The sequence below is a fragment of the Prionailurus viverrinus genome, chromosome D1 (genome assembly GCF_022837055.1).
Source record: "Prionailurus viverrinus isolate Anna chromosome D1, UM_Priviv_1.0, whole genome shotgun sequence".
NCBI lineage: Eukaryota > Metazoa > Chordata > Mammalia > Carnivora > Felidae > Prionailurus > Prionailurus viverrinus.
The window spans coordinates 103734161-103747829 of NC_062570.1; the positions used below are offsets into that span (position 1 = coordinate 103734161).

General features: G+C 42.3%; 1 pseudogene; it reads left to right on the top strand.

The window, feature by feature from the left end:
• The first annotated feature begins 12243 nt into the window (after positions 1-12243).
• Positions 12244-12750, top strand: LOC125146580 (ribonuclease P protein subunit p20-like; annotated as a pseudogene).
• Positions 12751-13669: the final 919 nt, after the last annotated feature.

Here is a 13669-nt window from a genome sequence, read left to right on the forward strand (position 1 = left end):
AAAGAGAGAGAGAGAGAGAGAGCCAGCATGAGCAGGAAAGGCTGGTGGGGGGGGGGGGAGAGAGAGAGAATGAGAGAGAGAATCCCAAGCAGACTCCTCACTGTCAGTGCAGACCCAGATGCAGGGCTCAAACTCACAAACTGAGCCAAAATGCAAAGTTGGGCACCTAACCAACTGAGCCACCGAGGCGCCCCAGTAAGTTTCATTTTTAAAGTCCTATGGTTTGTGTGGTAGAGGCTGGGATGACTGTTGAGGGATATGGAGGTATAATCACAGGGGCAAGTATAAGAGGAAAAAGTGAAGAGTGGGGTGACTTTCAACCTTTTCAGTTTATGGGGCAAGCTTTTGACTGAGTTTTTACACCATGAGCATACTTTTTGCCTGCTTTAAAAGCCACGAGTGACGATAAAATAAAAGACTTGTGGAGCGGTGAGCATTCAATTTTGTTACAGAAGCCCGGGATTTTCCTCACTGCATCAGCTTCACTGACCAGCAGAGGGCAGTACAGACAGTGACATCACTGCAGGTGGTTTGGTGTGATGGAGCGACTTTTTAAAATTTGTTATCTGAATTGTGGTAAAAACGCATAACATAAATTTACCGTTGTAACCACTTCTAATTGTATAGTTCCTTTGTTCCTTAGTGTTAAGTATCTTCACATTGTTGTGCAAACAGTCTCCAGAACTTTTTTGTCTTACAAAACTGAAGGCCATAGATCGGGACCAGGACAATTCCCCATTTTCTCCTCTGTGTACCCCCTGGCAAACCACCATTCTACTTTCTGTTTCTGGCAATTTGAATGCTCTAGAAAGCTCAGATAAGTGAAATCATCCAGAGCTTGTTTGTGTTTGGCTGGCTTCTTTTAACATAATGTCTTTCAAGGTGCATCCATGCTGTGGTATGCGTTGGACTTTAACTTCCCTCTTGAAATGATTAGTTTTGCCTTTTGCACAATATGCAGATGGTGCAAATCTCCTCTTCCTCGATTTGCACACTTCTTGGTATGTCATGTATTTGGAAGTGGGGGCATCAGTGTCTTCCTTCAACTTCTGCCTGTGTGAGCCACATCCATGCATTCACTGGACCTGTGGGGTTAACTGAAGGATGGGAAAGGAGCAGGAAATCAGCATACCCATTCAGCGGGCAGCCCCTGCGAAGGGCGTCTTGGCTGTATGCATAAGACAGGATGTTGTTCATATGCCCCTTGTAACTCGGTGTTTCCACATCTGGGAATCCAATTAAAAGAAATGACTCAAGGAAGAAAAAAGAATTCACATTCAAAACGTTGAGAGTGGCATCAGTGGTGAGGTGTAGCTCACATCTCCCTGCAAGAGGGAATGTGCTGTGAGGCTGGTGGTGAGCTCACAGCCTCCAGCTGCTGCCCATTTGGGATCTGCCCCATATTTGGGCCAAGTCTATATTCTTGTAGGCAATTGGAAGAGACGTCCCTTAGCAGGTGGGCTTTAAGCTAAACCCTGAAGGATGAACAGGATTTACTCAAACAGCAGATAGAAGGGTGTTCTAGCAGAAAAGTTATTCATTAGTCAGCCTAGTAGCAGAATTTCACCCCTCCACCTTGGTTGCCACGGTTTGTGTTCCCATTAGACCCATCTTGTTCTCACAATGGCCCTGAACATACTCTCACCTTGAATCTGCAAATGCTGCTTCCAGTGAATGATTCCTGGCCAGCCAGGGATCTCTTGGAAAACCCCTGGATCTTTAAAATAGACTTGCTAAGTGTTGGTGTAGTGATCAAGGTCATATGTCATCTCCTAGGTGAGTTAGAAACAGAAAAGGAAGTAGAGTGGACTTTGGAACACTGGGGGAATCTATGCAAACACAAAATGTGTTCATTTCAGCTCTGGTGTAAATATCATAGAGGAATAAGCTCAGATTCCAATAAAAGAACAGCCACTCCGGCAATCCCTATCAAAATAACACCAGCATTCTTCACAGAGCTAGAAAAAACAATCCTAAAATTTGTATGGAACCAGAAAAGACCCTGAATAGCCAAAGCAATCCTGAAAAAGAAAACCAAAGCTGGAGACATCACAATCCCGGACTTCAAGCTATATTACAAAGCTGTAATCATCAAGACAGTATGGTACTGGCACAAAAACAGACACTCAGATCAATGGAACAGAATAGAGAACCCAGAAATGGACCCATAAACATATGGCCAACTAATCTTTGACAAAGCAGGAAAGAATAACCAATGGAAAAAAGTCTGTTCAGAAAATGGTGCTGGGAAAACTGGACTGCTGCAGAAAAATGAAGCTGGGCCACTTTCTTACACCATACACAAAAATAAACTCAAAATGGATGAAAGACCTAAACGTAAGACAGGAAGCCATCAAAATCCTAGAGGAGAAAACAGGCAACAACCTCTTGGACCTTGGCTGCAGCAACTTCTTACTGAAATGTCTCCAGAGGCAAGGGAAACAAAAGCAAAAATGAACTATTGGGATCTTATCAAAGTAAAAATCTTCTGCACAGCAAAGGAAATAATCAGCAAAACTAAAAGACAGTAGACAGAATGGGAGAAGATATTTGCAAATGACATATCAGATAAAGGGTAAGTATCCAAAATCTATAAAGAACTTATCAAACTCAACGCCCAAAAAACAAAGAATCCAGTGAAGAAATGGGCAAAAGACATCAATAGACACTTCTCCAAAGAAGACATCCAGATGACTAACAAACACATGAAAAAATGCTCAACATCACTCATCATCAGGGAAATACATATCAAAACCACAATGAGATGCCACCTCACACCAGTCAGAATGGCTAAAATTAACATAACATTAACAACTCAGGCAACAATAAATGTTGGCAAGGATGAGGAGAAAGGGGAAGCCTTTTGCACTGCTGGTGGGAATGCAAACTGATGCAGCCACTCTGGAAAACAGTATGGAGGTGCCTCATAAAATTAAAAAAAAAAACACCTATCCCACAACCAGCAATTACACTACTAGGTATTTACCCAAAGGATATAAAAATGCTGATCCGAAAGGCACATGCACCCCAATGTTTATAGCAGCGCTACATACAATAGCCAAAATATGGAAAGAGCCCAAATGTCCATCAACTGATGAATGGATAAAGAAGATGTGGTATGTGTACTCAATGGAATATTACTCAGGGATCAAAAAGAGTGAAATCTTACCATTTGCAACAAGGTGGATGGAACTATGCTAAGCTAAGCAAAATAAGTCAGAGAAAGACAAATATCATATGATTTCATTCATATGTGGAATTTAAGATACAAAACAGATGAACGTAAGGGAAAGGAAGGAAAAATAAGAAAAAAACAGAGGGAGACAAACCATAAGAGACTCTTAAATACAGAGAACAAACCAAGGGCTGCTGGAGGGGAGGTTGGTGGGGGGATGGGCTAAACAGGTGATGGGAATTAAGGACGGCACTTGTGAGGATGAGCACTGGGTGTTATATGTAAGTGATGAACCACTAAATTCTATTCTTGAAAAAAATATATATACAGGGGCGCCTGGGTGGCGCAGTCGGTTAAGCGTCCGACTTCAGCCAGGTCACGATCTCGCGGTCCGTGAGTTCGAGCCCCACGTCGGGCTCTGGGCTGATGGCTCAGAGCCTGGAGCCTGTTTCCGATTCTGTGTCTCCCTCTCTCTCTGCCCCTCCCCCGTTCATGCTCTGTCTCTCTCTGTCCCAAAAATAAATAAACGTTGAAAAAAAATTAAAAAAAAATATATATACATATATTTATTAATAAATTAATAAAATGTCAGAAGTAAAAAAACAAAAAAACAAAAAGACCCCCAGCCATTCCTGCCTACTCTTGTGGGCAGAGGATGACTGTGTTAACTTAGGCCACCCATCCGCCAGCACCTGAAGCTCCAGTGACCTCCTCTGGTTTACATGGAAGATTGCAGCGTAAACCTGTAGCAGCCCAAATAAAGGGGAGACTCCAGACATGGGAGCATGTGAATAAATCTTGAAATAAATTCATACCAGGGCTGCCAAGGTTGGGGTGTGTGGACAGCATCTTCACCACTGCAACCTTTTCCACTTGGCAAGGCTGGCACACTGCCTCCGGAGTCCAGCTTCTGGTGTGTCCTTCTGGAGGAGTACGATGGGAAGGCAGGAAGGCAAGTGTGGATATAAAGTTAACATAGGAGCTTGGCTTGTCCCCATGTGATGTGTCTTTCTCTCTCAGGCCTAAATTGCCTGGTACAGGAGCTGAAGGCTTGGAAAACTGCAAACAAGGTGTTGCACCCAAACATTCCTGCATTTTCAAAGAAACTCCAGGAGTGAGGGTGGCTCAGCAGTGCCACACCTTCGAGCATCCACCTTTGCCTCTGTCAGTGTGGGGGAACCTGCCAGGACATGTTGGAAATGGAGTGGGATAAATAAAAGAAGAGCCACATGCTTGGCCCCAGTACATGCTCTGGGACAGACATGCTCCAGGCCTGTCTCTAGGAAGCCTGATTCCATGTGGTTCCCTATCACAGGCGGGCTGGGAGCTTGTAGCTCTGCTCCAAGGCACCCCTCCTGGTCAGTGACATTGTAGTTCATCCGTTTTTGCCTGGAATCCAGTGACTGGACGAGCACTGGGCAGCATGAGTTGTTAGCAAAAGGGCTGTAAGCATCTCCTTCCCAACTGACCAAATGTGCAATGGCCAGGGGACTTGGGGAGTGTGTGCTCATGCCCCTTCGTTTCCTGGAACAGGGGTTCTTTGATAACACATTTTGAAATAGGCTGGGACCTTTGGTGTAAGACATCTGTTTCAGAGACAGGAGGGGTTTAAGGAGGAGCCTCTTCCCTACTCTCTCTCTCTTCCTTTCTCTTTCTGTCTCATTTTAAGCCACTTTTATAATGTGAATGCTCTACTGTTTACATCTCCTTATACTCATATTCTGGCAACCGTTATAGAGGCCAAACACAAAAAGGGCTAAAAAAAAAAAAACAAAAAACACACAACAACCCATCAACCAAGGGAACAGAATAGTCATGCCAAGTTAGGGCAGGCTTAACGTTAGAAATTGGTATAAAATAGCAAAGAATAAATTAAAAAGATGGTATTAAAACAAAAGTCTAAGCATCCAAAACCAGGAAGAGAGAGCATTTTTAGTGAGAGCAAAATTTAAATAAAATTCATCAATAATAAGATTGAATAAAGGAAAATAATATTTATTCATAACAATAGCTATCAATAGCCAAAAACGTTTCTGTAGTTGTACATGAGGCACTGTCTAAGCACTTCACGGGTCTCACACGCTCCTCACAAGAAATATCCAAGAATAACAGTAGTTATTCCCACTGAAAAGATAATCACCTGGAGTCCTGACAGATAAAACAACTTTTTCAGGGTCAGTTAGGGAGCGACAAAGATGGGATTCCAACCCAGGAAGTCTGATTGCAAAGCCTACACTCAAAATTGGATGAAAAGCTTCAGCTGTTTTCATTCACATTACTACTTTTGTTTTTTCTTTTGAAAGAGAGAGCATGAGTAGGGGAGAGAGGCAGAGGAAGAAAGAGAGAATTCCAAGCAGACTCCACACTCAGCATGGAACTGGATACTGGGCCTTGAACCCATGACCCTGGGATTGTGACCTGAGCAGAAATCAAAGAGTAGGAAGCTCAACCAACTGAACCACCTAGAAGCCCCCTATTCACATTACTTCTGACATCAAATGAGAGTGCTTTTCTTTTCCTCCTAACACCAACTACATAGTGTCTTTTCCAACACCACTTCTTGGATTCTCTGATGCCAACTGGATGTCCAGCAATTCTGTCACTACTCAGAGTTGGCACAGATGCACAGGTTAAGGACTCAGTTCCACAGGACAGTCCCCACTTCAGATGTCCGTCTTAAGTCCTGGGCACCTGTACTCCTGGCAGATCGGCTCTACATCCGATCTTCCCATGACCCCCTCCTCAGCCTTGATAATTTGCCAGTTGGCTCACAGAACTCAGGAAGGCACTCTGTTTATGTTTACTGATTTATTAGGAAGGATACAAATCAACAGCCAGATGAAGGCATATACAGAGAGTTCCAGAAACATCTGTGTAGAAGCTCCAGTCCTTGTGGTGTTGGGACGAGTCATGTGAATATGCTCACCAAACAGGAAATTCTCCAAGTCCTATCATTTACAGGTTTTTTTTTAATGTTTATTTTTGAGAGAGTGAGCGGGGAGGGGCAGAGAGAGGGAGGAGACAGAGGATACAAAGCAGGCTCTGCACTGATAGCAGAGAACCCCATGTGGGGCTCGAAGTCATGAACCATGAGATCATGACCTGAGCCAAAGTCAATGCTCAACTGACTGAGCCACCCAGGCGCCCCTCATTTAAGGATTTTTATGGAGGTTCCAATACATAGGCATGACTGATTAAATCATTGACCATTGGCAACTAAACAAAAGATTCTCCTGTTATCCCATTGCTTAAGAAATTCCAAGGGCTTTAGGAGCTCAGTGCCAGGAACTGGGGACAGACCAAATATATACATTTCTTCTTAGGTCACAAAGCAAAGCAAAATTAAGAGAAGTATTGTGTCATCGGTTCCCAAAACCACTCTCAGGTTAAATGATTTGTTGGACAGACTTCCAGAGCTCAGAAAAACTTTCCTTTGTGGTTGATTTATTACAGTAAAAGGATACAGATTAAAATCAGCAAAGAGAAAAAGGCACATAGGGTAGAGTCCAGGTGAAAGCAGGCATGAGCTTCTAGCTGTTCTCTCCCAATGGAGTTGTACAGACAGTGATGTACTACCAGTGATGTGTGACGGCATGTACAATGGCCAACCTGGGAAACTCACCTGAGTCTTGGTGTCAGAGTTTTTTTTTTTTGGATTCAGTCATATAGGCACGGAGGCCAGCCCCAGAGGTCAGACTGAGACAGTGTGGCTCAAGACTTCAGGTGAATGAAAAGAAGGGTTAATCATAAATCACATTGTTAGCAGAAATTATCTAGCAGAGGCCACTGTCTCAGATATACAAAGACATCCTTATCAGGCTGAATAGTCCAAGGGCTCAGAGGTTATCTGCCAGGAGCTGCTGGTTTGGGAATGTGCAGGGTACTAGCAACCCAAGCCTGTTGAGTTAATCCTCACTGCTCAGTTATGTTTAAGATAAAAGTAAAATTACACAATAAAAGGCAACGATGTAAAGCAACTGAGGGTTAACAGCATCCAAAAATGGTTTAGAAAAAGAAAGAAAAATGAAATTAGATATTAGACTTGAGGTCTATAAGAAGTTTTCTGAGAAATCCCTCAGAAAAAGATCTCTTGGGGTGCCTGCCTGGCTCAGTTGGAGGAGCATGTGACTCTTGATCTCAGGGTTGGGAGTTTGAACCCCACATTGGGTGTAGAGATTACTTAAAAATAAAATCTTTAAAAAAAAAAAAAAAGAAAAGGAAGGGCACCTGGGTGGCTCAGTTGGTTGAGCATCTGACTTCAGCTCAGGTCATGATCTCATTGTTTGTGAGTTGGAGCTCCACATCGGGCTCTGTGCTGGGAGCCTGGAGACTGCTTCAGATTCTGTGTCTCCCTCTCTCTCTCTGCCCCTCCCCCTCCCCTCAAAAATAAAAACATTAAAAAAAAATTTTTAAAAAGGAAAAAAAAAGATTTCTTGCTGAGCCCCAGGCTCTTTCTTCCTGAGCTATAACTTGGTGGAGAGACTTGACCTACCCTCTTGGCTGCCAGGCTCTGCATCTTGTGTTCTGATTACATGTCCTTTACTGTGGATGGGGTGGAGATAGCGGGGCTAAGAGCCACTGGTCCCAGCAGCATCTCTGAGCTGGTCCCAGCAAATGTACAGTGAGGCTGCCTGGGTCCTTGCAGAGGAGAATCTCCGTGTTTCTGAACCAAGTCACTGCAGATGGGAGTTGAACAAAACCAAACTGTTTGCTGACAGCTGAACCATGCAGAGAAAAATTACTGCAACTGACTTTAAAGCACAGCAGTTTATTATATGGCTTTAGCATGATATACCCCGAGGATAAAAATAAATAGAATTGCAATAACAGTTTATAAAATTTTCAGTGATAACGTTATTAGTAATGCTATCAACATTGTTGTTCTGAAGTTGCTATATATATATATATATATACACACACTTATACATGATTAGGCAGTTAAGTAAACAATTATGTTAGCAATCTAAATAATTATACTAATGTCATTAGGATCCAAGATTGTCACTGTAAGAGGGAAGAATTACAGATAAAAACAAAGACATTAAATAAAAACCATGAAATCTGAAATTTGCATTGGAAAAGATCAGTGTGAACTCATGATGAATTTTACCCTTAGGAAAAATAAAGTGCAAATGCATGTTTTCAGATCACACATATTTTTCATGTCCAGGCTGGAAAAAACCCAGAAACAATGACCAACCCAGGTTATGATCTCTTAAGATAATTTCCCAGTGGAAGAAACCATTGCCCTTGAAGAAATGGTTGATTGCAAGTCTGAGAAAGGGAATTAACAAGATAAGCCTGGAAGACCTTTTTGAAGCTGAAGGAAAGGAAGTTGTCAAAGAATAGTGGAATCGTGTCAAAGGGCTCAGAAGCTAACATGAAGGGAGTCCCACTGACCAAGAACTCAATGGACAGAAACTTTTTGAAGATGACAAAACCCAAGGGTTCATAATGATACCACAAATATAAAGATCTTTGCTAACCAACTCATTGTTCTGAAAGCTGCTAAGTAAAGGAAAAGAGTTAAGAATTGATTCTGCTTTTCCTGTCCTAATTAATGCTGTCTCGCCAAATAAGTATTATGGGACAGTTCTCTAGAGGAGAATTCTAGCTGGTGAATGCAGAAGGAATAACAGAATTAGAATATCACACACATTGGTTTGTGTTCTATGGCTGTTGGACGGCACCTCTCTGGAGCATGGTTTTGAAGGAAACACCATGGATGGTCCAGCTCACCATGAGGCCAGAAGGTGCTATTGAGAGTGGACACAGACTTTGATTTGGAGCAGTGCTTTGCAAAGGTTGGTCCCTCAGACAGCATCATCGGCATTACCTGGGAATTCTTAGACTCCCAAGAATACTCTAAAAAATAAAGCCTATCAATCTAAACAAAACAAAACACCAATTGTTAATGCACTCCAGCAAATGTCATCAGTGGCTCCTAAAACTGATAGGTGAATAGCCAGCGGGGAACTTTGTAATGGTTGGAAAAGTCTGATGAAAAGTCAGGACCCACGGATCAGTACTGACCATCACAAAAATAGAGATGGTCACACTTTACGTGTACCCTAATGAGATGCACTAGGAAGTTCACAACCACAGTCAGGCAGTGTTCTTGCTATAGATTTAAACCCGATCCTGATTAAGATTCTCCATCTAATTGCAAGTTTGCAGGAAATACAAATTGCAGAAAAACAGGTTAAACAACACATAGGCTTCAGAAAAACAGGTTACACAAATCCAGAATGTGGGAACGTCTATTGGACAATTTTTTTCAACAAATAATTTGAATGAAGATAAGAACACGAGTGAGAAATCTTGTTTGAATTTTGATTCAAACAAATCAACCGTAAAGAGGTGCTTACGGGCAGATTAAACCCTGACAGGATGTTCTGTAACAGCAAGAGATTATTAATTATTTTATCCATGTTAATTGCATTGGGTATATTTTCAAAAGTCATCTTTTACAGATACATAATGAAATATCTGCAGGTACTATGATACGGTATCTGGAATTTGTTTCAAAATAATCCATACTTGATGGTATGTATTGCGGGAAGGCTTACTCTCTTTTGTGTTTGCCATTCTATCATGGATACTCAAAATTTAAAAGCCTTTTAAAAAATACTTGGAGCATGTTCCCACCCTCCAAGGCAAAGCCAGTCTCCCAATATTGAAGGTGTTGAAAATGCTGACTACAGGGGCTCCCAGCCTCATTTATAGCTAGGACACAGGCACCAGACACAGACTCTATCAATTATATGCGCTGTTCCTTGACTTTGGATAAGCAGCCTGGTGGCCAGGGACTTGGGAGTATCAGCAAGCAGTTCTAGTGGCAACACTTAATATTCTTGATCAGAGGCGTCTGGGCACAGTAACAATGGGGCTTCCACAGGGCACCTGCAACACGATTAGGGAGATGATTGCAGACTAAATAGCAGTTAGGCTATATCCTAAGAGACATTCCAGCCCAACTAGAGGGAGATTCAGGTTGTTCACCCATTTTCTATTCGTTTCCTGCTTAAAGAGAACTTCCATGAATTACCACAAGATGGCGGTCTAACACCCCACCATCTGCCTCACATCCTCTTCCAAGCTACCCATTAATACAAGTGAAACTTACTTCCTTTCTGCTAAAGCCACCCCCACTTGCCTTCTCAAGAATATCACTTTAGCCATTTCCCCCTTTTCCCAGAATCATTGATTTTTCATGCTCTTATTGGGTCATTACCTCCACCATACAAAACTGTGATTTTTCCTGTCGTAAAAGAAATAACTTCTCGAGTCATTTACACTTCATTCCTTTGCTCTATTTGTCTGTATTTGGTGTCTCCGTTTCCTCTTCTACAGTTGTCTCTTTGAACAGCTCCAGTCAGGCTTCAGTCCCCCTCAGTTTATGGAGGGGCATCATCAGAGTTTACCGGTAACTTCCACCTTCATACACCCAATGGTCAACAATCAGTTCTCATTTTATTGGACCCATCAGTAGGATTTGTATATTTCTCTTTCCTTGATGAACACACTTGTCTTCAAGGGTTCCCTGAATTCTTCCATTCTAGTGAAAGAAGAAGTGCGAGGAGGAAAAAGGAAAGGGGAAGGGAAAGCAGATGTTGAGTATTTACTAAAATTCAGACACTGCTCAGTATTTTATATATAAATTACCTCATTTAGTATTTATAGCAATTGAGTGAGATATGTGCTATTTCTTCAGATTCTGCAGATGACAATGTGCTCCACAGAGATTAATCTCTATGTGGCTCCATAGAGATTATGGTCTCTAAAACCATTTTCACACTGAAAAACTTGTTGGAAAAATAGCTGATTTCACATTTGGATAAGGCAGATTTTTATAAGACCAACTTTTTTTTTTGTAAGTTCTAGGAAGTTTTTCATTCTACAATGCAAGAAAATGTCTTAAAATTAATGAGGTCATGTCAAATGAACACAGCAGCTGACCTAAAAGGGAAACCACTGACCAAAGTTGTCACAATTTGAGCTCAGAAAGGAGAGTAATGATTGTAGAATGTAGGAGGGTGTTCAATCTGAGTCCACAATGATCTACAGAAAGTTACAGAAATAAAACATGAATGGGTCTAAAAAAAGTTGATGAGTATTGTTGGTTCATTTATTTCATTTTTAAAAATCAGAAAATTTCTAATGCTAAATAGCTTTTTTGTTGTTGTTACGATTGTATGTTTGAAGAATTTCAGACCTAATGAAGTCCATGAGTTGTAAATTGAACAGCCTGGTACTCTTCATTTGGATTCAAAATCATCAACATTTGGCACATTTTTAGGCATCATGATCCTTTAGCCCCTAACTAGTGTATAAATACAGTGATATTTTCTTATATAACCGCAAAACAGTTGGCTTTAATCAGAAAACTTGGCTTTAATACAATATAATTAACAATATTATTAATACATAGTCCATATTAAAATTTTTCTAATTTATCTCAATAATGCCCTTTATAGCAATTTATTTTTCTGGCAGCTTCTTATCTGTTGACACACTTTGCACTTAACTGCAATCACTTTAGCCCTCTCTAACCTGAGACTGTTTTTCACATTTTCATTTTCATTCATGATGTTGATGTTTTTGAAAAGTGTAGGCCAGTGTTTTTCAGAATACCCCCAATTTGGGTTTGAATGTTCACTCATTAATCGATTCAAGTTATGCGGGACGTACTTGATGTACAAACTCAAGATTGTGTTTTTCTCAATGCATCGCATCAAAGCACAGGATGTTGGTGACTTTGATGGCTTGGCTAGTGGTGTCCACCTCATGAGATTGTGTTTTCTGATGCAAGGAGAGGTGGCGGTAGAATGACACTGATAAAGCCATGTGAAATGTCCAAAATTCTGTTCATTTTAAATATCCTCAGTAGTTGTATGCTCCTAAGACTAGGAGAGAATGAAACATTAGCTACAGAGAGAGGTCTTCTATATTTGCATTTCTTAAGAATCCATCCAATTTGTGCACACTCCCAGCAGCTGGCTCTAGAGCCCAGCGCTTCCCATCACGTGCTTTCTTACCTTCTTTTCCCCTCCTGGGGTCCCGGGGTCATGCACACCACGCTGAGTGGCCAGTTGTGGGAAGGGGTGAGTGGGCTGCGTGAATGTGGAGGACAAGGCACATGGACTGGAGAGAGGCACCCAGCACGGCAGGAAACTGAGAGCCCCGTGGGACCCTTGAGACAGAACTGGACCTGGTGGAGCACACTCTTCGGAACCAGTTCCCCCACTGACTGCCCCGGAGGCCCAGTGACATTTACGTCAATGTGAAGACTGACTTAAGGCCCAGCTGGCCTGCTGCCAGAAGCTACTGGAAGGACTTGGGGCCAGAACTGGTCCAGTGAGGTCCGCATTCACCCTTGAGCCTGGCCATCAACCCTGCCATCAACTTTGCCCTACCACTGCAGGTGGACAGCCTCCAGTCCTTGCAGGTGGCTGCCAGTATGCCCCCTGGGGAGCTTGTAGAGGAGCTGGAACCAGTGTTTCACAAGAACCCCTGACCCAGATCCACAACTCGGCCATCCATCTCCTGTCTTCAGGGTCACACCAAGTAACTGAAAGTAGGCTGGCCATCTTTATACAGCCAGCCCCACACAGCCAGGCCCAGATGTGGCCCCACTTGTACGGAGTTCTGTCATGGACCTCCTACCAGAGCCATGTAAGAAAAAAAAAACAGTCCCCTTCACAGCTCAGGGAACTCTGAATTGAGAGGGGGAGCAGTGGGTCTTCCTGTGTCTTCCTCTCCCTACTCCGTTACCCAATAAACTCTTTTCAAATGCTTATTTTTTAATGTTTATTTATTTTTGAGAGAGTGTGTGAGAACACATGTGGGGAAGGGGCAGAGAGAGAGGGAGACACAGAATCTGAAGTAGGTTCCAGGTTCTGAGCTGTCAGCACAGAGCCCTACACAGGGCTCGAACTCATGAACCGTGAGATCATGAGCTGAGCTGAAGTTGGTCGCTTCACTGACTGAGCCATCCAGGTGCCCCTAAACAATCGTGTGGGGACTGATTGTATGGTTGCTGAGGAAAGGCAGCTATCCCTACTGAAAATAGTACAGAATTAACTGAACTAGTCTTTTCCAATATTTATCTAGTTTAGAATGCAAAATATTGCAATCCAGTTTGATGGAGCTATCCGTTGTGACATGGGCCTGTGGGTGAACAGATCATACCCATAGATGATGGGATATAATGGGACATTATCAGCAATACACCAAGTGAAATACTGAGATGTGCAACAGCACTGATGTGTCTCACAGGCATTTTGGTGAATGGAAATCTCAGGCATAAAATGGTACCCAGTATGTGGTGCTAATTTTATGAAGTTCAAGAACTTGAAAAATGAATCACTAAGGAAATCTTAACCATGGTTGTGTCTAGTAGGGCTGTGAATTGACTGGCAAGGGGGCATAAAAGAACTTTCAGAGGTGATTGAATTGTTCTATTTTTTGGAAGGGATGTGGGTTTCAAGAGTG